We start from the raw sequence: 23462 nt of genomic DNA on the forward strand, positions 1-23462 counted from the left end.
TAGCCAATATCGTATATTACTCGGTTTTACTGAGTTTGCGTGATTTCAACATTTTATAATCACAAAAATACATAAACTCATATTTATGCATAAGTTAATTACCCTAACCTCTTAGGACTCAAAATATAGTCTTCACTAATAATTTTGACCATAATTAACTTTTATTTACAAAATTGTTCATAAATGGACCAAAATTACAAAAATAAGCTATTAAACTTCAAATAAATCACAAAATTTCAAATAAATTCAAAATTTGAAATTTAAATTCATGAACATTCTGGAAAAATTCCATGACACTCATAATGTTCAAAATCTTAGGTTAAAAATTTGAAATTTTTAGGAAAAACAATGTTGCGGTTTATCGTTTTTTAATAAAATAATCATAAAAACATGGAAAAATTATTTTCATTAACTTTTCAATTTTAGATCTGAAAAATATAATAAAATGCAACATTAGACGTTTTTCCTAAGTCATAGATTATGTTTTATTAATTTTCCACTAATAATGTCACTATTTATGCTATTTTTCTTCAAAAATTCATAAATCATGCAAAAAGACTTTTTTATAGCCAATAATTTTACACACATCTTGTAAAATTGCATGTGACAACATATTAATTTTCTATGACCAGATTCGAAATTTAACTCATATTAACCTATTTTTCACTTAAATCCGAATTTAATAATGAAAAATTCATTTTTCGAGCATAACAAGTCCAAAAATTATGAAAATTTACAGGTTATCTCAAAATAATATATGTGATAACATATCCAAAAACCAAGTGAAAATTCGAAGTATAGCTATTTTTAGACCAAAAATGACATTTTTACTCATAAAATCACATTTAAATGCCATTATTGTAAATTATGAACAATAAAAATCCGAAAAATTAACCAAAATATCCTAAAACACTTTAGGACCAGAAATATTAACATGCATGTAATAATTTCGTGATATATCATAATAACACAAATTTTACAAGTTTTATTTGTTATTCATATAACTCGGAAAAACTTTTAACCAATTTGCATGCAAACAACCGTGGCTCTGATACCAATTGAAGGAAATGTAGATTCATATACATACTAACATACTCATATATGTCTAAAATAATTTGTCATAAAATTAAAACGGATTTTATGCATGCAAACAATAATAAAATAGAGGAGAAATCATGTCCTTACAATGATGATTTCGGTTATATTGGGCACAAGAGAGATCACCTTTCTCTCTTGTTCTTGAGCTTTTCCTTATGGATGAACAAGATCTAAGTATAAGATCTCTCCCTAAGCTTTATACCCAAGGCTTTCTCTTAATTTAATTAATATTACAAGAACTAGTATAATATTAATTAGGTAGAAAATTGAACCAAAATATTTATAGAACACTTATATATTTCGGTATATAGGAGGGAGAATTAGAGAGCTTTTTATCTCTCTAAAATACTAATTTTTGGATGAGCAAGTGAATGAATGAAGATACAAAACATTTTGTATATTATTAGGTAAAAATATGAGAAAACCATCATAGGTTTTGTCTTCCCCAAAACCGTGTAAGAGGAGGCTTTTAGAGAGCCAATGCATGGAAAAATTGTTCTTCACAATGAACAATAGGCTTGCATGGCTAGTGACTAGTGTAATCATCATGCCTTCCACTAATTACAATCAACATATAATTAGCTCATAAACCCTCTAATTTTCGGCCCACTTGGTAATATGAATTCCATATTATTTTTGTCAATTGTCAATATGTCACATGTCATATGTGACATAAATTTTGTTATGTATTTTTAACATATTAAAAATCAACATATTAATAAAAATACGTCACATACAAAAATCGACTTAGTAATTTCATAATTACTTGTGCCAAAATATTTTTACCATTTATAAATCACAACAGATTGTATTTATAACAATTCATTCAAATTTAATTGTTACATTAAACAATTTATTTCATCCGAGTAATTATACAATTTAATTACTCAGACCGTATCTCATTTAATCACATTTCAATTTGATACGTAAATTTTACTTCCAAAATCGTCCGTCAATTTTCAAATAATTTAATTAACTCGTAACGTTATACGATTAATTAAATAATCAATTAAGAGTATTGCCCTTTAGGTATGACCTAGGGGGTCAACTGATCACCACCGTCACACGACAGTAATGTCAAACTCTAGTCAGCCAATCATTACCGATATATGTTGACCAGTTGACAGTAACAATATTACTTCCCAATTGTATTCTTTAAAATGAGATTTAATAATGATATTTAAATCATGTAATCGCACTATTGTTGAGGACACATTTCCCAACAGTTGGTTTCCGAATATGTAATAGTTAAATAGTTTTTCTATTTTAGGAAAGGCCATACTAGGATTTATTTTATGCTTGCATTTTATTTTATGTAACATGCATCGCTAAATCGCCATAACTAAAACATGCATCTTCTTTCATCGAGTTTATCGACCGTGTCAATTAAAATTATCGTAGTTCACCGCTTTAGTTCACTTAAAACGTGATAGATAATTAATTGACATGACCTCTCGCTAAAACAATTAATTGAGACATAGCCTTACCAAATAGTAGAAACCATGAAAACCTATTTCGCGAGGGAGTGCACTCGGCCCTACCGGGGTACAAAACTTATTACGTAGGGGAAGTGGGTGATAAATGTCTATCCACCGAATTCATGTTGATAAGGGATGAATCGGCCCTACCGTGCCCAAGTTGATGTGGATTTGGATTATGGACACATTTATTCGAAATTTGGATTGAACTCAACAAAAGTTTTTGATAAGGGATGTATCGGCCACACCGTGCCCTTGTCGGATGTGTTTTGGGCTAAAGATAATTGTTAATGTAATATTATCGACCAAGAGTTCTAAAAGTAGAATCGATTAAACGTTAATCCACCGAGTTATATTGATAAAGGATGTATCGGCCCTACCGTGCCTAAGTCGATATGAATTTGGGTCTTGGAATCATTTATTATAGTTGGGTAGAGGTCACTATATAAATGTTCATATCTTGTTAATTTGCAAGTATGATTTAAAAAGACAAATGTTAATATTTCCTTTTCCTCCATATTTGTAGTTCATTACAATGAATCCATCAAATGCTACCGCACCGATAACTATTGAGTCTTACCACAATGTTTTTGACGACGTTTGCTCCAACAATGATTTCGATACTACTAGAGAACTTCGTTTTGGGATAGGTTCGGATGGAAACCTTAACTTCATCACTTCTTCTAAACCACCTACTACTACTAGACCTCGTGTGAGTCCGTCTCAGGAAGACTACCTCATACAATCTATAGGGTCTTTGTCTCTGGAAGATAAAGATGCCAAAACTAGTGGGAGCTCAAGCAATCAAGTTCTTGCTTCAAAGGGCAAAAGGTTCAAGAAGAAGGGAAAGAAAATCAAAAACTTCAAGCAAGTTAATGATGAGTGCCATTATTGCTATGGCATGGGACATTGGCTTAGGAATTGTCCCGTATATTTGCGAAATATAAGGGAAGGAATCATCACTCCAAAAGGTAAAATTCCTAAGGAAATTTATGTTATTGATATAAATTATACTTCCACTACGACATGGGTACTAGATACCGGTTGTGGTTCTCACCTTTGTAATCATTTACAGGGTTTAAGAGACGTGAAGAGGCTTAGCAAGGAAGATGTGGTTCTACGCCTTGGAAATGGAGCTCGAGTAGCGGCCGAATCCAAAGGAACTTATGTTTTAGCTTTGCCTAATGGATTTGAGTTGTATTTACGTAATTGTTTTTATGTGCCTACACTCTCTAAAAACATTATTTCAATCGCCATGCTAGACATGGACGGTTTTTGTTTTGTCATTAAGAACAATCGTTGTACTATTTCTAGGAACGACTTGGTTATAGGCCAAGCTTCCTCTATCAATGGCATTTACATTTTAGAGACCTCAAATCCGACTAATGATATCTATAACATTCAATCAAAGAAACTCAAATCAAGTGACCCAAGTGAAGCGTTCATTTGGCATTGTCGATTAGGTCACATAAACGAGAATCGCATCAAAAGATTAATTTCGACTAATGTGATTACACCATTTGATTATCAATCATATGGTACATGCGAATATTGCCTACTTGGCAAAATGACTCGTAATCCTTTTAGTGGTAAAGGGACACGAGCTAGTGAACTATTAGGACTCATACACACCGATGTATGTGGACCAATGAGTATCACCGCTCGTGGAAATTATGACTACTTTATAACTTTCACCGACGACTTGAGTAGACATGGGTATGTCTATTTAATGAAGCATAAGAGTGAAGCGTTTGAGAAATTCAAAGAATTTCAAAACGAAGTAGAGAACCAATTGAACAAAAGGATTAAGGCACTACGATCCGATCGTGGTGGAGAATATCTTAGCCTTGAATTTGATTCACACTTGAAAGGTTGTGGTATTATATCACAACTTACTCCACCCGGAACACCACAACTCAATGGTGTTGCCGAAAGGAGGAATCGAACCCTACTTGATATGGTTCGATCCATGAGTCAAACCGATTTACCGAACTCGTTTTGGGGATTTGCGATTCAAACCGCAATTCGATCTTTGAACAATAGTCCCACAAAGTCCACCGAAAAGACTCCATGTGAGATGTGGACGGGAAGGATCCCCAATATATCCTATATGAAGATTTGGGGATGTGATGCTTACGTAAAGACTAAGAACGACAACAAGCTTGCCCCAAGATCCGAAAAATGCATCTTTGTAGGTTACCCCTCGACCTCTCGAAGATACTACTTCTACAAACCTCAAGATAACAAAGTGTTTGTGTCTTGCGAGGCTGTCTTCTTAGAAAGAGAATTTATTTCTAAGAGACAGAGTGGGAGAAATTTTGAACTTGACGAAGTTCAAGAGCCGCAAATCGAGGTAGAGACGTAAGAAGAAGTTCCTTCGTCGTCTAACGCGGTTGTACCTCCTCCACTAAGAAGGACGGGTCGAGTAATTCGCCATCCCGATCAATATGTGGGACTTATCGAGGAAGATGGAACACTCGATGTGTTGCTTATGGAAAGTGACGAGCCTGCCACCTACAAAGCCGCAATCTCTAGTCCGAATTCCTCCTTATGGCTTGAAGCCATGAAGTTCGAAATGGATTCTATGCTTGAAAACCAAGTTTGGGACTTGGTAGATTTGCCTAAAGGGGCAAGACCCCTTCAATGCAAATGGATATTCAAAGTCAAAAATGGCATAGAAGGACATGATGATGTCTACAAAGCTAGGCTAGTGGCAAAAGGATTTACCCAAGTCTAGGTCTCCATTATGATGAGGCCTTCGTCCCCGTAGCCATGCTAAGATCCATACGGATTTTGTTAGTGATTGTCGCATTTCATGATTATGAAATATGGCAAATGGATACCGCTTTTCTAAATGGGCATTTAGAAGAGGAGGTGTACATGATACAACCCGAAGGTTTTGTTGATTCTAAAAATCCTAACAAAGTGTGCAAGCTTAAGAGATCCATTTATGGTCTTAAGCAAGCATCTAGAAGTTGGAATCATCGATTCAATCATGTTATAAAGGAAAATGGTTTCACTCAAAGTATTGAGGAACCATGTTTATACATGAAATTTAGTGGGAGCAATGTTGTGTTCCTAATCTTGTATGTCGATGACATACTACTCATTGGAAATGATATTCCAATGTTGTCTTCTGTTAAGAAGTGGTTAGGTAACCACTTCCAAATGAAGGATTTAGGAGAGGCACAACGCATATTAGGTATCCGGATCCATAGAGATAGATCCAAGAGGATATTGGCACTAAGTCAAGAGTCTTATGTTGATAATATTCTTTGACGGTTCAGCATGGACAAATCCAAAAGGGGTTTGGTACCTATGGTAACCGGGACGATATTGAGCAAGACTCAATCTCCCTCCGAACCCCATGGTGTTGAACGCATGAAGTTGATCCCTTATGCTTCCGCTGTTGGATCAATCATGTATGCCATGATATGCACACGTCCTGATGTCTCGTATGCCTTGAGCATGACGAGTAGATATCAAGGAAATCCAGGTGAGAGTCACTGGATAGCCGTCAAGAACATCCTTAAGTACTTGAGAAGAACTAAGGATTCTATCCTAGTGTTTGGAGGAGATACTGAGTTACGTGTTAATGGATACACGGACTCAAGTTTTCAAACAGATAGAGAAGACTTGAAATCACAAGCTGGTTTCGTTTTTATGCTCAATGGTGGTGCCGTAAGCTGGAGAAGCTTCAAGGAAGTCATGAATCGCGGATTCTACAAAGAGGTGAGTACATTGCAAAGCATCGGAAGTCGCTAAGGAAGCTGTTTGGATCGAGGCAATTCACGGAAGGTCTAAAAGTAGTACCTACCGCCAATGATCCCATCACTCTCTATTGTGATAATAGTGGGACGATCTTCCAAGCTAAGGAGCCGAAGTCTAGTAATAGATCTAGACATGTACTTAGAAAATATCATGTAATAAGAGATTTCATTGAGAGAAAGGAAATTGCGATTTGTAAGGTTGGGACGGATGACAACATAACCGATCCGCTCACCAAGCCTTTATCGCAGGCTAAGCATGATGGACATGTTACGTCCATGGGACTTAAACGTGTACCAAGTTTTTGTTAGATTTTGAAATGAAATAAAAGTGTTGTTTTTGTTCATGTTCACAATCACATTTGTCTTTTATCTTCAATTTATACATTGTTACATCCAAACAGGTTATAATGACAATTGAACCCCGTTAAAGTGAACACAGATTAACATAGTATTTGCCCATAGTCACTTGTATGAGGTGACGTCTCGAAGTGACTAGAGTGTGATGCCATTGATGGCAAGTTCAAATGCCATAGAGTCATGTGAGATGACTAGTCGATCACATAGGCAGACTGTTAGGAACATTTTGTCGGGCCTTATGACCGCTTATAGAGTTCTGGCAATTTATATAGCCTGGTCGTGGTGAGAGCTACTATAGTATTCTAATGAGTCGATTCTTTTGACTAAAGACGCCTACGATGGCACAGTTTCAGATTAACTTTGATTTGTGTTACTACGACCTTCGTAAATGGGGTCAAATGGGCACATTTTGGGTTATGATGGCTGTGGCTAGTTGAAGGGAATGAGTGCGATAGGAATTATCCACCCCTAGTTAGGGTTATAACAATATCTCAAGGCCACTCGAGGAGTAATGAACTGGAAATGCGTGGCCACGCTCGGAAAGTATCTATGATAGATAAGTCCGATCAATCAGTTATTCTCCAGATCGAGGAAACCACTCTCGATATGATCACTTGCAAGTACGACCTGAAACACACCTTGCATTGAGTGGGAGATAGTAATAGGACAAGAGAATTGGTGACGCACACTTGTCGAGGACAAGTGGGAGATTGTTGGAATATGTGTCCTCCGACAATAATGCGATCACGACTGGTTATCATGATGATCACATGTTTAAATCTCATTATAAAGAATACAATTGGGAAGTAATATTTTTACTGTCAACTGATCAACATATATCGGTAATGATTGGCTGACTAGAGTTTGACATTACTGTCGTGTGACGGTGGTGATCAGTTGATCCCCTAGGTCATACCTAAAAGATAACACTCTTAATTGATCATTTAATTAATCGTATAATGTTACGAGTTAATTAAATTACTTGAAAATTGACGGACGATTTTGGAAGTAAAATTTACGAATCACATTGAAATTGATTAAAATGAGATACGGTCTGAGTAATCGAATTGTATCATTACTCAGATGAAATTATTGTTTAAGGAAACAATTAAATTTGAATGAATTATTATAAATACAAATTGTTGTGATTTATAATTGGTAAAATATTTTGGCACAAGTAATTATGAATTACTAAGTCGATTTTTGTATGTGACGTATTTTTAATAATAATACGTTGATTTTTAATATGTTAAAAATGCACAACAAATTTATGCAACATATGACATGTGACATATTGACAATTGACAAAGATAAAATGGAATCCATTTTATCTCCATTTGGCCGAAATAGTGGGAGGATTTAACATATATTTTATGTTGATTAAAGTTAATGGAAAACATGATTATGTAAACCTATTGCTAGCCATGCACACCTACATATTCTTGTGAAGGTAACCATGAGCATGCATTGGCTCTATTTTTCCTCCACTCCCACAGGTTTTGGGAAGAGAAATCCATGAGATTTTTCTTCTTATTTTTGCCTAATATTCACTTAAAAATAACTAGTGATATTATTCATTCATATCATCTAAAAACAAGAGTTTTAGAAAGAGAAAAATTTCCTCTATCATTCCTCTCTCAACCGGTTTTGGGTGAGATAACCAAATATTTTTTGGGTCAATTTTTCTTTACAAAATTAATAGAATCTAGTAATTAATAGAATCTAGTATACATTATATTAATTTTATTAAGAGTGTGTCTTGGGTATAAATCCTTGGGAGAGATCCTACACTTGGGTCTTTGTTCATCCAAAAGGAAAGCTCAAGAACAAAAGAGAAGGAGATCTCTTTTGTGCCCACATGAACCGAAATTCCAATGTAAGGATTAATTCTTCTTTACTTTGTTAAATAGTTTGCATGCATAAGATCACTTGTTAATTTTATGACAAATTAAAATGGAACATATATGAATATGTTAGTATATAGATCTACTTTTCCTTCATGGGAGAGCTTAAATGCACCAATATCACACTCCAAATGGCCGATAGATCGACGAAGACACCATTAGGGATATGGGAAGATGTTCCCGTACGAATTGGGAAATTTTTCATCCCGGTGGACTTTGTCATTGTTGATATGGAAGAAGATTCCAACATTCCAATAATTCTAGGAAGACCTTTCTTACACACCGCGGGTGCGGTGATTGACGTGAAACATGGAGAGCTCACTCTAGAAGTGGGAGATGAGAGTATAACTTTTAATCTTGACAAGACCATGAGAGCTCCCCGTTTGCATGAACCATGTTTTATGATTGATCATTATAGCCGGAAGGATGATAGGAAGAAGTCGGAACTCCAATGAAAGAAGAAACTTGAAGATGCTCCATTCAAAGAGCAAGTGAATTATAACAAAGAGAGCTTGAAAAGCTCACCAAAGTCAAGCAATGAAGAAGATGGCCCCATTGGCCAAGACAAGATAATGGGAGAGTTGTCTCTATCAACTCAAGAGATATTTAGTGATCAAGTAGATGAATTGTGTGGTCTTTGGGACGATGAATTTGAAGGGATTTTCAATCCCTATATTGGTAATGCTATCGATCAAGACCGACAACAAGGGCAAAGATCTATTGAAGATCTTTATCATGACAATGAACAAGCTTTTGATTACTTCTTCAAGGTGTTGAGCAACATCAACAACACCTTGGACATGCCCCCATGACATCTCACTAAGGATGAGAGTTTGGTGGAGTCCTCCCTAAACCACCATTTGTAAATATTTCTAACTCCCTAACTCGCATTTTAATTCTTATATTGCATTTTTGTCATTTTTGGATTTTTGTGCCTTGATCAAGGTAATTATCATTTTTGAGAGAAGTAAAGGAGGGACTAATGATTTCAATTGATGTGTAGTGCTTTAGCTTAGTGTGGGGATAGCAATTGCCTAGGCTATCCATGCCTTAGTAGTGCCCCCACAATGAAGAACACGAGATTTTGAAGAATGAAAAATGACACGGGATATGCAAGTACACGGATGGAACTGAATCCGGGTAAAAGGGGCAGAATCCGAGCGTTTTCAAGAGAATCCGCCCGTCTTTAGGCAACCCGGGCGTCTTGGTCCGAATCCGCCCCTCCTTCATGAGCCGAATTTTTGAAATTTTGGGACTGTTAACGAATCCGGGCGTCCTGCAAAAGAATCCGCCCGTCCTCAGAAAGATGCCCGTCCTTCAAGGGAAGCCGCCCGTCTTTTCGGCTGAGAAAAACAAGAAAAATCCCTGGAAAGGAATCCGCCCGTCCCGCAGGTGAACAATCCGAGCGTCTTTGCTCAAAGATGCCCGTCTTTAGGCGAGGATTTCCCAACCCAGAACAAACAGAATCCGGGCGTCCCAAAGGAAAGCCGCCCGTCTTCCCCCTGCATTTCAAAATTTTCGGGTCTTTTATAAACCCCCTCCCACATTCATTACTTCATTCCTTCATTCAAAACACTACCCATAAACCCCAAAACTCAAAACCCTCATCCTCTCCATCACAAAAACAAGATTTCCTCAACCACATTCATCAAAATCAAATCAAAACATCCTTCTAACAAAAATTAATCACTCCTCTTTCAACAAAAATCAAACCAAGCACAAAATCTTCAACCTTTGAGTCGATTTTTGAATTTATAAAGGCAAAGCCTTTCATCTTAAAATCGATTTGGGTACACTTGGAAATTGAAGATTTTCACTCTTTTCTTGGTTCAAGCATCAATGGCAAGGACAAAAGGAGCAACAAAGGCACCAAAGGCAAAGGCACTCTCAACAAAACAAAAGAGTCTTCAAGAAAAGAAAGCCTCATTAGCTATGGTGATAGCTAGCTCAAACTTGGAAGTGCAACAAGAACAACCTCCCTTGGAAGCAACAACATCTACTACTCCGGAAATTGCTCAACTTTCGAACTATCCGGAGGTAATTTTCATTTCCAAATCCCATAGGGAAACTTTTGCCAAGTTTGCTAGAAAATCCTTTCTATCCACCAAGTTTATTTTTAAAGATGCCTTAGATAAGTTGGGTGTCCTTGAGTAAACTAGAGCCTTCTTTAAATCCATGGGGTTGGAAAAATTGTTTGCAACAAAAGAATTGACATACCCCTCCCTTACCTTAGAATTCTTGAGTTCTTTGAAAGTTACAAAGGTACAAACCATGGAAAACATCGAGTTCCGCCTAGCTAATGTTAGTAGGCGTATCTCCTTTGAGGAAATGAGTAAAGCTTTGGGTCTTGATGATTCACCTAGTTATTTCAAGAATGTTGGCAAGTATGACCCCACTCCTCTTTGGGAGGCGATTTCCGGAAGGAAATTTGAGAACTATCATGCTAGTTGCGCTCTATTAGTCCACCATCCGGGCATTAGAGTGTGGCACAAGGTCATAGGGAACACCATCATTGCAAGAAAAGACACCAACCACTTTACCAAGCTCGATTTTGTTCTTCTTGAGTCGGCCTTAAACATTGGAAGGGAATTCACCAAGCCTTTCAACTTTCTAAGGCTTTTGGTGGATAGATGGCTAAATGTTGATTGAGGGAAGCAAGGCACTACCGTTATTGTAAATGGAGGTCTAGTCACTCTTTTGGCTAAATACTTTGATCCGAACTTCAACAAGGATAGCAAGTATGTGGCGAAAAAGGGTGGTCATCTCATTGATTTGGATACTATGATAAACAAATACAAGTGGGTCACTCATAAACCTCTTGACACCAAGTATGGATGGCTCACTAGTGAGGCTAGATCTTTTACTTTGCCTTCGAAGATTTGTCGTTTAAGTGTCCATCGGACCAACTATCTCCTTCCCCTCTCAAAAGAGGCCGAATACATTATCCGACAACAAAGGGATGAAATTGAAATGCCCTCCTCTTCCATTGTCACACCAACCTATCCTTTCAAGTACCAAGAGTTCAAACCCGAAGGTGTTGAAGCAAGCAAAGATTATATGACTCTTCTTATGCAAGAGATGCACAAGCAAGCTTTTAAGGATCGGGAAGATGCTTACTTAGCCCAATATCCACCCCTCCTTCATTTAGCTAGGCAAGAACTCCTTGATCCTTCATGTCCTTTGCCTAGTTGGGCGGATAGGGAGTTCTTCTTTCCGAGTGCATCTAGGGATGAGAGTCCGGGTGACGATAAGGTTGTCGGTGATGCGGTTGATAATAGCATTGATGAAGAGGCTAGTGAAGAATAAGAAGAGGATGATGAACAAAGTGAACAAGAAAGTGAAGAGGGAAGTGGTGATGAGTCCACTTCTATTGAGGAAGATGATGATAGTGATGATATGATGGAAGATTAGCAAGCTTTGGAGGCTCCTACCCTCTTGAGGTTTGTCTATTTCTCTCTTTGTTTTATTTATTTATCTTGATCATGATTGGAGTAGTCCTAGCAACATAGAGGACTAACACCTCGGCCCCATTGAGGTGTTCTTATTTTCTTGTTCCCACTTTTGAAAATCTAAAATGACAAATTTAGTTTCATGCATTGCATTGTGTGTGCATGAACTACACCCAACCTTAGGACATTAGCAATAATGTCTAACTCGGTTTGGGGAAGTACATACATACACAGCGGGAGGTAATATAAATTATCCTCTCCGTCATAAACAAAAACCATGCATCATGTAGTGTAGATTAGTATAGCTTGCATTTAGTGTAGAATTCATGCATCATGCTTGCATGATTTCCCATCATTTTGGCCATTGAGGACAATGCCCATATTAGTGTGGGGATGGGGAATTTTAACTTAACTTCTATTCAAAAATCCAAAAAATTGAAAATTTCAAAAACCATAAAAATTTGAAAAATTGAAAAACCAAAAACATGTTCATTTCCTTTGTAGTGTAGTCGTGTATATATTATTGTATATATTGTGTTTGTTTTATCCTTGTTCACATTGATCGACTACGCCACATCCGAGACATGAGGATATTGAAGACCGCATGGTATGATCTTTCCAATCTCCTTTTTCCTCTCTATGTTAATAACTATGTGGCTTTATTTTGATTGATGCGGTACAACAATGTGAACTTAGGACTTGCATCTAGTTTATATGTCATATTAGTTGGTAGAATCATTTGCATTAGGATGTTTATATGTTAGTTGCATCATGGCATGTAGTTTGCATGTTATAAAAATTTTGCGAAACCGTCTACTTGGGAAGCTTGATAAGTGTATATAGGCCCTAGTAGATGCTTTTTCTTCTTAAGACTTTGCTTGTTAGAATACTTGTAAAACACTCTAGGATGTGTCTTACTAGTATCCTTTGACCCATGGTTTAAAGCCTAGTCAAGAGTACCTTGTGGTGTGATAACTCCTTGGCTACCGTTTATTCCAAGGTGACCCTTGAAACCATGCATCCATCCATCATCCATGTTCTACCACATTTTTGTCATCAAAGGGAATGGGCACAAAAAGAAATCAATTTGAGTTCAATGAAATGAAAAGTGAAAGAAAGTTTGCAAAGAAATGCATCAAATGAAAAGAGGAGCAAAAATAGAACTCCTAAAGCTTCAAATATAAGCCACCCTCACTACATATGGGGTGACTTTGAAAATGTTCAAAAGAAATGCAAAGAAAGTTGTCAAGTGTTGAAATGCCAAAAATCAAAAGAAATGGCAAAAGAAAGTGTGCTCAAATGTTATATGCCACATGAAATTGGGGGGAAAAACAAAATTGAAAGCAAACTCCCAAAGTGAAACTCAAATATCTATTGATCCCTTTATCCACTGTATCCATTTTTGTGCATGGTATAGAGGCGACGACCCTTCTTCTTGTCTAGGCAAGAGGGAGAATTCCGCGATCCTCCAGTGTTTCTAACACCATAGGGAGTCTATTCTTGACAAAAGCATTTAACGATTGAGGACAAAGGTACTCTAGCTTGACACAACTTGGAGGTGATTTATTGGTATCCTTCTAGGCTTAGTAGTTTGAAGAAATTGCATCTATGAAGGAGTGTGTACCCTTGAATTGCTTCCCTTGTAGATAATTTCCGTCCCTTAGATGAGGAAAGTGGCTATTCTTTTGTAGATGCATCCATTATTTGTTTTTGTGTGCTTAATGTTTGGATGTGTCGCCATTTTGGCAAGACCCACCTTGCCTTGCAAGAAGGCATCCTACTTCATGGTTGTCTTGTTGTGAGTTGAAGGGGCGGAGTGAGACCCGCTAATTGTCTCATATCGGCTATGTTATTAGGTTAGTTTAAATAATGGTCCTAGTCTTTGTCACCTCTTTACTCGGAACGAGCAAAGGTTCGATTTGGGGATATTTGATGTGACCATAATTAGAGCATATTTAGTCCCTGAACTAGCCTTGTTCCCATGCTTTTTAGTGCATATTTGGGTCATTTATTATCTTTAGTTCTTTGTTTTGCATATTCTTTGAGGTTTTGTGTCCTTGGTAGGAAAGGAGTGCAAACCTTGCATTTTCATGGCAAAACGAGACTAAATTGATTGAATTCAATGACCAAGCATCAAGGAGAGACAATATTAGAAGGCCTTTGTACATACTATAGTAGATGGGCAATGATGAGGAAAGATCCTTGCATCCCCGAGGAAATCCCCAAGGATTTTATGAAGAAAAGGGAAGAAAAGAAGAAGAAATGTGATCATCCAAAGAATCCGTGCGGATTGTCCTGAAGACGCCCGTCCTCCACCTCCACAATCCCAGCGTCTTCACCACAAGACGCCCGGGCGGCAACCCCAGAAGACGCCCGTCTTCTCCCCAAGACGCCCGGGCAGAGACCCTCGAATCCGGCCGTCCCATGCTAAAGACGCACGGATTCCAAGGCAGCATAACTTCGTCTTCTTCAAGCTTCAAGAAAGATGCCCATCCTTCCAAAAATACCGGCGTTTCCTTAAGTAAGGACTTAATCGTCATTTAAGCCCTTAGTTAACCCTAATTCCTACATCTAATCCCCACTATAAATACCCCCATTAGTCTATTTAGAAGAGGATGTTCTTCTTAGCAATCTCTAGTGTAGTTAATATCAATCAAATCTCCCTTTAATTTTGTAATCAACAATTAATCAAGTTTTAATACAAGTTTTATTTCCTTAATCTCTCTTTTGTTCATCCTTTATTTTGAGTAATTGAAGATTATTTGGGTTATTATTGGGAGATTGACAACCTCTCAATCAAGCATCAAGTACTTCTTTTATTCTTTGCTTTATTATTGGAATCATTAGTAGGTATAATTCTCTTAATCCCTTTTTAATTATTGCTAATTACTTTCATTTATTCATCATGTTTCACTTTGTTGGAATGATTGACAACCTTGCTAGCATGTTCAACATGATAATGAGTGAGTAGTTCCATAGCTAGGGTTAATGGTTAATTAGGGGAAACCAACATGGGGAATGATTCATGCTTAAATTAATATGCTTTCATGGTTTATTTGCTTGCTTGTTATGATCTCAACTCATGCACATGTTATGTTTGATGAAATGCGTGCCTATGAATCCTTGCATTTTTTACCCATCACCTATCTTTTCAATGAGACTTGTAAGACATAAACCAACTCGAGTCTCATTAGACCATGCATGTTGTTGAGTAGGGAAGACTAAGTCGACTTGTAGGTGTTGTACAATCTAATCGATTCGGCTCCGGGACCCAAACTTTCCTAGGATTGTAAGATATAAGCCAACTCAATCCATCACAACAATAATTGCTTGCTTATAATTTGAGAACATGTTTGTATGATCAATTCCCATGAATCCCCTATGACCCCATGATACTCGAGTGCTTTTTATCAATTGTTTACAACCTTTTTTTAATTCATCTTGCTTGTTTACTTTCATTGCTATTTAGTTTAGTGACCTTCTACATCAACCCAAATTGTGACACCCCTAAGACTCCACTAGTTGCAATAGAAATCTCATCTCAATTCCCGTCCCTTGGGATCCGACCTTTACTTGCCTCTTTACTAATTGTAGAGTTGTTTGTGAAGTTATAAATTGTGTTTTGGTCTAGGTGCTCCTAACGACAAGTTACCGAAAAGATTTAGTCCGACCATGCAACTTCAGTGGTCATTGTGTACAACTTCAATGCCCTTATGTGCAACTTCAGTGATCATTGTTATTTGGTTTTTTTTTATATTTGGTTTTTTCTTAGATTTACGGTTTTTTTGTTAGATTAACGTTTTTTTGTTATTATGGTGGACTATTTACGACTAAAGTTATACCTTTTTAACATTAAAGTTTAAAGTTATACAAATATGGACTAAAGTTATACCCTTTAAACTTTAAAGTTATACAAATATGGACTAAAGTTATACAAAAATTGGCTAAAGTTATACAAATAAGGACTAAAGTTATAAAAAAATGGACTATAGTTATACAAATATGGACTAAAGTTATACAAAAATGGATTAAAGTTATACAAAAATGGACTAAAGTGATACAAAAATTGACTAAAGTTATACAAATATGGACTAAAGTTATAAAAAAATGGACTAAAGTTATACAAATATGGACTAAAGTTATACAAATATGGACTAAAGTTATACAAAAATGGACTAAAGTGATACAAAAATTGACTAAAGTTATACAAATATGGACTAAAAGTTATACAAATATGGACTAAATTTATACAAACAGTAATGATATAAATTCAAATTTATAGTGTTGGTTTTTATTTGTTATTTTTTGTTGTTATACTTATACTCCCTCCCAGTCACTATATTGTTCCCATTTGATATGGGCACAATACTTAAGGAAAAGTATTAAAATAAGAGTAAAAAAGTTGTGTGGGGTTGGTGATAGGAGAGAGGGATGAATTATTAGTTGTTAAATAAAGAATTGTGGGGCCAAAACATAAAGAAAAGTAATAAAATAGGTGTAAAAGAGTTGTGTGGGGTTTGGTGATAGGAGAGATGAATGAATAAAATAAGAGTAAAAGTTTCTAAAAATAGAAAGGGGAACATTAGTTGAATAATCTGTTTCGGAAAAGAGGGAACATTATAGTGACTGGGAGGGAGTATTTTTTTTCATTTGTCAACAAAGAGAAATGAGAAAACAAAAGTTATACTTTCATTGAAGTTGCACACATTTCTACTAGAGTTATACATTCGTTGAGTAGAAGTTATTCATATTGTTACTAGAGTTATACATTCATTGAGTAGAAGTTCAACACATTCCTACTAGAATTATACATTCGTTGAGTAGAAGTTACTCATATTGTTACTAGAGTTATACATTTTTTTTTGGTGAAAATGTAAGCCATTATATTAAACAAACCACCAACATTTACAACATTCCTCAAGACTAGGTTAATCTCCTAATCAAGCTAGAATGTTTATCTTGCACCTGCTTACTGACAATAATACGAATACGAATATAAATCTCTTTCCTAATACATTTAACTAAACCTCCAGGATGAAAAAGGCTACCTTCATGTAAACATCGATTTCTTGCCTCCCATAAATGATAAATCAACTCGCAAATGGCCGCCCCAACAATCTTCTTGAACAACAGCGACCTGAATCTCCTTGTACTCCACCACCTAGCAGTATCCTGACAAGGGATATCCACCCCCAACCAGACTGAAACCAGATGCACACACCTTATACTATACTCACAATCAAAAAACAAATGATTGTGAGATTCATTCACCTGTTCACATAAAAGACAAGAAGGATGTACAGGAATAGCTCTTCTGAGCAGCCTATCTCGAGTCAGCAGCCTACTTTGCACTCCAAGCCATTCTATAAAGTTATGCTTACTCAATGCAATCCTCGTCCAAACCAGATGATGCCAAGTTACCTCATTCGACTCAGGTAGTAGCCAATTATACCCTGCCTGCACAGAGTAGTGTTTGTCCTGACTGATCCACCCATCATCACAGTACCCTACTTGCAACCTATCCTTGACACCACACAATCGTTTCCATGCCCAGCTAGCAGAAAGAGAAGGTTTATAAAGCCGCCAATCTTGCCCTTTCATATAAATGGCATTAATCCACTTAACCCAAAGGTGATCCTTTTTAGAAGCAATCCACCAAATATACTTCCCAATGGCTGCAATGTTTCACAGTTGAGAATTTAGAAGGCCCAGTCTACCATACTTTTTTGGCAAACATACTTTCTCCCACGCCACAAAGGGAGCTTTATCAAAATGTTCAGTGCCTTGCCAAAGAAAATTCCTGCACACTGCATCAATACTTTTGAGGACAGTTTTTGGGAGCACAAAGATCCTAGCCCAGTAATTATGAAGATGGGAGAGGACAGATTGTACTAACACTAGCCTACCCCCATAAGAAAGTTTTCTAGCACCCAAGGCCCTAATTCTCCCATCAATCTTCTCAACAAGTATAGCACAGTCCAGAACAGAAAGCTTCTTAGAAGTTATAGGCACTCCCAAGTATCTAAAAGGAAGACTGGCTATACTCATTCCAGTGCTGTCCAAGATAGCTGCTTTGGTAGCCTCATCCACCCCATTCATGTAAATATTAGATTTGTTGACATTCATTTGAAGTCCAGTAGCTTTAGAAAACTGATCAAAGGCTTCAAGAAGAATTGAGACAGGTTGTTTACTCCCATGGCAGAAAAGAAGAAGGTCATCCGCAAAATAAAGATGAGTCAAATTGATCCTCCCACATAGAGAATGAAATTTAAACCCCGGCCTCTCTTGATAAACAACAAGTAGTCTGCTAAGATACTCCATACACAAAGTAAAAAGCAAAGGCGACATGGGATCCCCTTGCCTTTAGCCTCTTTTTCCTTTAAAGTAGCCAAAAGTATCACCATTAAGGGCAATGGAGAATGAAGTGGTAGTAACACACTCCATCACCCTATCGATAAATCTGGCAGGGAAACCCAAAGCAACCAACATGCCCCTTACAAACTCCCATTCCACAGTATCATAAGCTTTTTGCAAGTCTATCTTCATCATAACCCTAGGTGAGCAAGTCTTCCTACCATACAATTTAACCAAGTCTTGACAAATTAATATGTTTTCAACTATATCTCTCCCCTTCACAAACGCACTTTGATTACTACTCACAATATCAGGTAGAACACAACTCAACCTATTACACAGCAGCTTAGTAATGCATTTATACACCACATTGCAGCACGCAGTTGGTCGAAACTGAGTAACCAAAGTGGGCATCTCCACCTTAGGAATTAAGGTCAGAATAGTGTGATTCACCTGTTTCAATAATCTCCCATGATCAAAAAAATCCATCACAGCTCTAGTAACAGCATCCCCAGTCACCTCCCAGGAATCTTTAAAGAACTTACTGGAAAATCCATCTGGACCAGCAGCTTTAGTTCCAGGTATGGGCATCATAACAGCTTTAACTTCATCAGGAGTGACAGGCTTGAGCAGAATAGAGATATGAGCCTCCTGTACTACTCTCCCCCTTTGTATCACATGAGCATCCACCTGTGTTACCTCATGAGCAGATCCCAACAATTCCTTATAATAATGTTCAAAGGCCCTATTAATAGCATCAGGCTCATCATGAAGAACATTCTGATTATCAGTAATCTGGAACACTTTGTTAACAGCTCTCCTTCGTTTAATAGCTGCATGAAAATATGCTATATTATCATCCCCCTCCTCAATCCACTGCATATTTGCCTTTTGACTCAGAAACTATTGCTTTGCTTTTAGCAATTTAGCTACCTCCTTAGCAGTCAGTCTCTCAGTTTCACACAACATACTATCCAAAGGCTCCTTGTGCATCTCCTCTTGCATACATAACAAAGCCTTCTGAGCAACATTGTAAGTATGTTCAATGTTTTGAAACCCAACCTTATTCAATTCTTTTAGTGGATACTTTAACATCTTCAATTTAGTAGCCAACTGGAACATAGGTGTCCCCTGAATCCCTACACTCCAGGTCTGTTCTACTACCTCCTTAAACTGCTCATCCAACGACCACATATTAAAATATTTAAATGGTCTAGGCTTCTTCCTCACCTGTTCCATCAGGCTAATGATACAGGGGGAGTGATCATAGAGCCCCTCAGGCAAGAAATTAGCCAGACAATCAGCATACTCCAAACACCAGTCATCATTCCCCATAACCCTATCAATCCTGCTAAACAACCTGGAGCCCACCTCTTGCTTATTATTCCAAGTAAAGAAAGCTCCAATGGTTTTCAAAGTTTGAAGGCCATAAGAATGACTAGTCTCCTGAAACTTTTTAATTTCAGCCCAGCTAATATCAGAACCAATCCTCTCATCTGGGTACATTACATTGTTAAAATCACCCAAGACAATCCAAGGCTTAGGACCCCTCTGAGCATGTCTCAGCAAGGCTGCCCATAAAGCCCCTCTCTCCACAAGTTTATTAAAACCATACACAAGAGTGGCATTAAACTTAACACCTCTAACATTATCTATAACTTCAGCAAATATGGTTTGAGGAGTAGTCTCAACCACATTCACAGTAAACAAATTGGGATTCCACAATAACCAAATTCTACCTCCTCTATGACTAGAATTATTAGTGCAAATAGACCACTCCTTAAAAATATTAATATGAACCTTATTCCAGTTACTACATTTAACCCTCGTCTCAAGAAGACCAACAACCCAATATTATTCTGATAAAGGAACCATTTAATGTCCCTTTGTTTTATTAGGCTGTTTAATCCCCTTACATTCCAAAAACCCAGATTAACCATTATCCATAGTAATGGGCACAGTCCCCTTCCCATCTAACTTCCTCATAGACAGCTGTATAGCAGAATTTAAGGCATCCATAAAAGTGAAACCAGGACCCCTAGAAGTACTAGGCTCATCCGGCCCATTCCTAGCAAACCTAGATAAGATTCTGGCAGCAGTAGGGAAAGTAGCCTTCCTCACCTGAGGCATGACAGGAGTAACAACAGGGCTCAGAACAGGTACCCTCACTGGAGTCTTCCCTTTATCCTTGCCTCCAACAGGTGGTCTAGCTACTGGGTGCTGAACAGCAGGCACAACCACAGGTTGGGGCATGACAGGCTTTTTGGCCACAGGTTTCTAAGCCACTGGCTTCCACACCTTCCTCGGAATATCCTTCCTCAGAGCACCTTTACACTACTCCTGAGAATGACCTATCCCATTACATTTACCACATGAAATCGGGAGCCATTCATACTCAACCTTAGCACTCTGATCCTTACCATATTCATCCACAAATTCAAGAAGTTTAGGAAATTCCTGGTTCATCTCCACCTCAATGAGCAAACGGGGAAAACTCAGAAAATTCCTATTAACAGTGTTTTCATCACATTTGATCACCTTACCCACACCACTTCCAATCTTCCTCAGACTGTCCATGCCCCAGTATTTAATATCCAAACCCTAGAGTTTGACCCAAATAGGAAGAATCTTCACATTCTCCTTCACCAAACAAGCATCCGCCCCCCATTCATTAACAATAACAGGTTTACTATCAAACATCAAAGAACCATAAGAAAGAGCTTGTTGCTGGTGTTCTTTAGACTTAAACCGAACAATAAAAATCCCATTCATTATAAACGAGATTTTGTCAATTGAAAAACCACTTCAGACACGTTTAATAAAACCGCTAACCACCGTCCAAGGCGGTCGTGCACCAAGAATATAACAATAAACAGCCGTCGACCAAAAATCAATCTCACCTGAAACGTCCTCCACCGTAATCTGAGGTTTCTGTGAGCTTGATTGAGACTGCGCAACTGTTTCCCCAATTTCTTTCCCGGTACACCTGACCTCCGAACGATTTTCCTCCTCATGATCAGATTCTACATTACATGATTGTAGATCATTAATCGCCGATGAAATAATCGTATTTTTGTGTTTTTGAGAATTAAATTTAGGATTATTATTATGTTTTTTAGGACGAGCCATTGCTACGTAAACCCTAGAAAACCAGAATTACAGGGAGTTTAGAGTTATACATTTACCGAGTAGAGTTATACATTTACTGACTAGAGTTATACGTTTTGTATAGCTTTAGTCCATTTTGTATAACTTTAGTCCTTATTTGTATAACTTTAGTCCATATTTGTATAACTTTAGTCCATTTTTGTATAACTTTAGTTCATTTTTGTATAACTTTAGTCCTTATTTGTATAACTTTAGTCCATATTTGTATAACTTTTGTCAATTTTTGTATAACTTTAGTCCATTTTTGTATAACTTTAGACCATAACAGTATAACTTTTGTCAAATTTTGTATAACTTTAGTCCATTTTTGTATAATTTTAGTCCATAACAGTATAACTTTTGCCCATAACTGTGTAACTTTAGTCATTTTATATCATTTTTATATAAAAATGTAAAATATAAGATTAAAATCAACAAATTATAAGAATTTTTATATAGCTAAGAATAAAATAACAAATTTTATGAAAAATATCTTAGTAGATCTTAGATGAAAAAAAAGTATCTCACAAAAAAAAACGAGATTTAAAACCCGGAATCTTAAAAAAAACGTATAACAAGAAGAGATTTGAAAAGAATAAATAACAACAAAAATTAACAAATAAAATAAACAAACCCCAAACAACAAATTTAACACAAAATCTGAAAAAAAAAATGAATGATTTATTTGGGTTTTGATTTGTTTGGATTTTTGAATTTTTAGGTTTTTTATTTATTTGGGTTTTTTTTATTTATTTGGATTTTTTGGGTTTTTTATTTTTTTGGATTTTTTGGATTTTTTTATTTGGCGTTTGAGAGAAGAGAGAAGAGAGAAGAGAAATGTGTAAGATGAGAGGGAAATGGGTGAGTGGAAAACAAATATATAGTAAATTAGTGATTAATTAGGATAGATTAGTGAGGGAGGAGAGAGATGGTTTGATTAACCATTAAACACACTTTTTTGGGGATTGATCTTGGCCATCCATTTTCACCATCCAAAGGCTCTTAATAGAACTTATGGACTTAAAGATATATGGTGGACTTACATGATCCTCCCCCTCTCTCTCTCTCTCTCTATATATATATATAGAGAGAGAGAGAGAGAGGCGGGAGAGAGAGAGGCGGGATCTCGTGAGTTTGGTTGTTACGGTGAGTTGTGAGTTTGGAAAATCTCAGCCACTAGATCAAAGGAAACCAAGGGCTGAGATAAAATAGAAAAATCAAACAAGCCTTGCATTATTAATAAACAAAAATCGTCGTCGTCGTCGTTTCTCTTCCCTTCCAGCAAAAAAATGCATCTGATGAACCCTAAAATTTTGGGAAAAATAGAGTAGCAGCAATAAATTCTTCTCAATTTCTACAATTAACCTTCAATTCCTCTATTCCTATTCACGTTTATCAGTTATTGCTCAACTAATTCAGTACTTAATTATTGTCTATTAGATGGAGTGATGCCTGGTTTTGAATATATAATTTTTTTGAGCTGATTAATCTGGGACCATGGCTATTTTGTTGTTATCGTCATGTTCTTGAGCTGAGTTGTGTGACAGTGTATCTATTTCCGTTACTTTGCGATTCTGGTCATGAGTGTGTTTCCGCATTACTGATTTGTGTATGTTGATATTAACTGTATGTTTCTTGCTTTTATATTTGATTGGTGATTAAGATGCCTTGTTCTCATGTTTATGATTCTGGTCATGTTGTGGAGGTGATTAAGATGCCTTGTTCTCATGTTTATCATACTGGTTGTATTATACGGTGGCTTGACAAGAATCATTTTTGCCCCTTCTGTCCTTTCAAGCTACCTTGCTAACTCGAATATCGATTGTTTAATTGAGTCATTCTTTACTTATGTTTTTTTGTAATAAGTTGTGATACATTCGTTATATGATAAGTGTATGCTTGAAT

Source organism: Silene latifolia, chromosome Y (assembly GCF_048544455.1).
Source record: "Silene latifolia isolate original U9 population chromosome Y, ASM4854445v1, whole genome shotgun sequence".
Taxonomy (NCBI): domain Eukaryota; kingdom Viridiplantae; phylum Streptophyta; class Magnoliopsida; order Caryophyllales; family Caryophyllaceae; genus Silene; species Silene latifolia.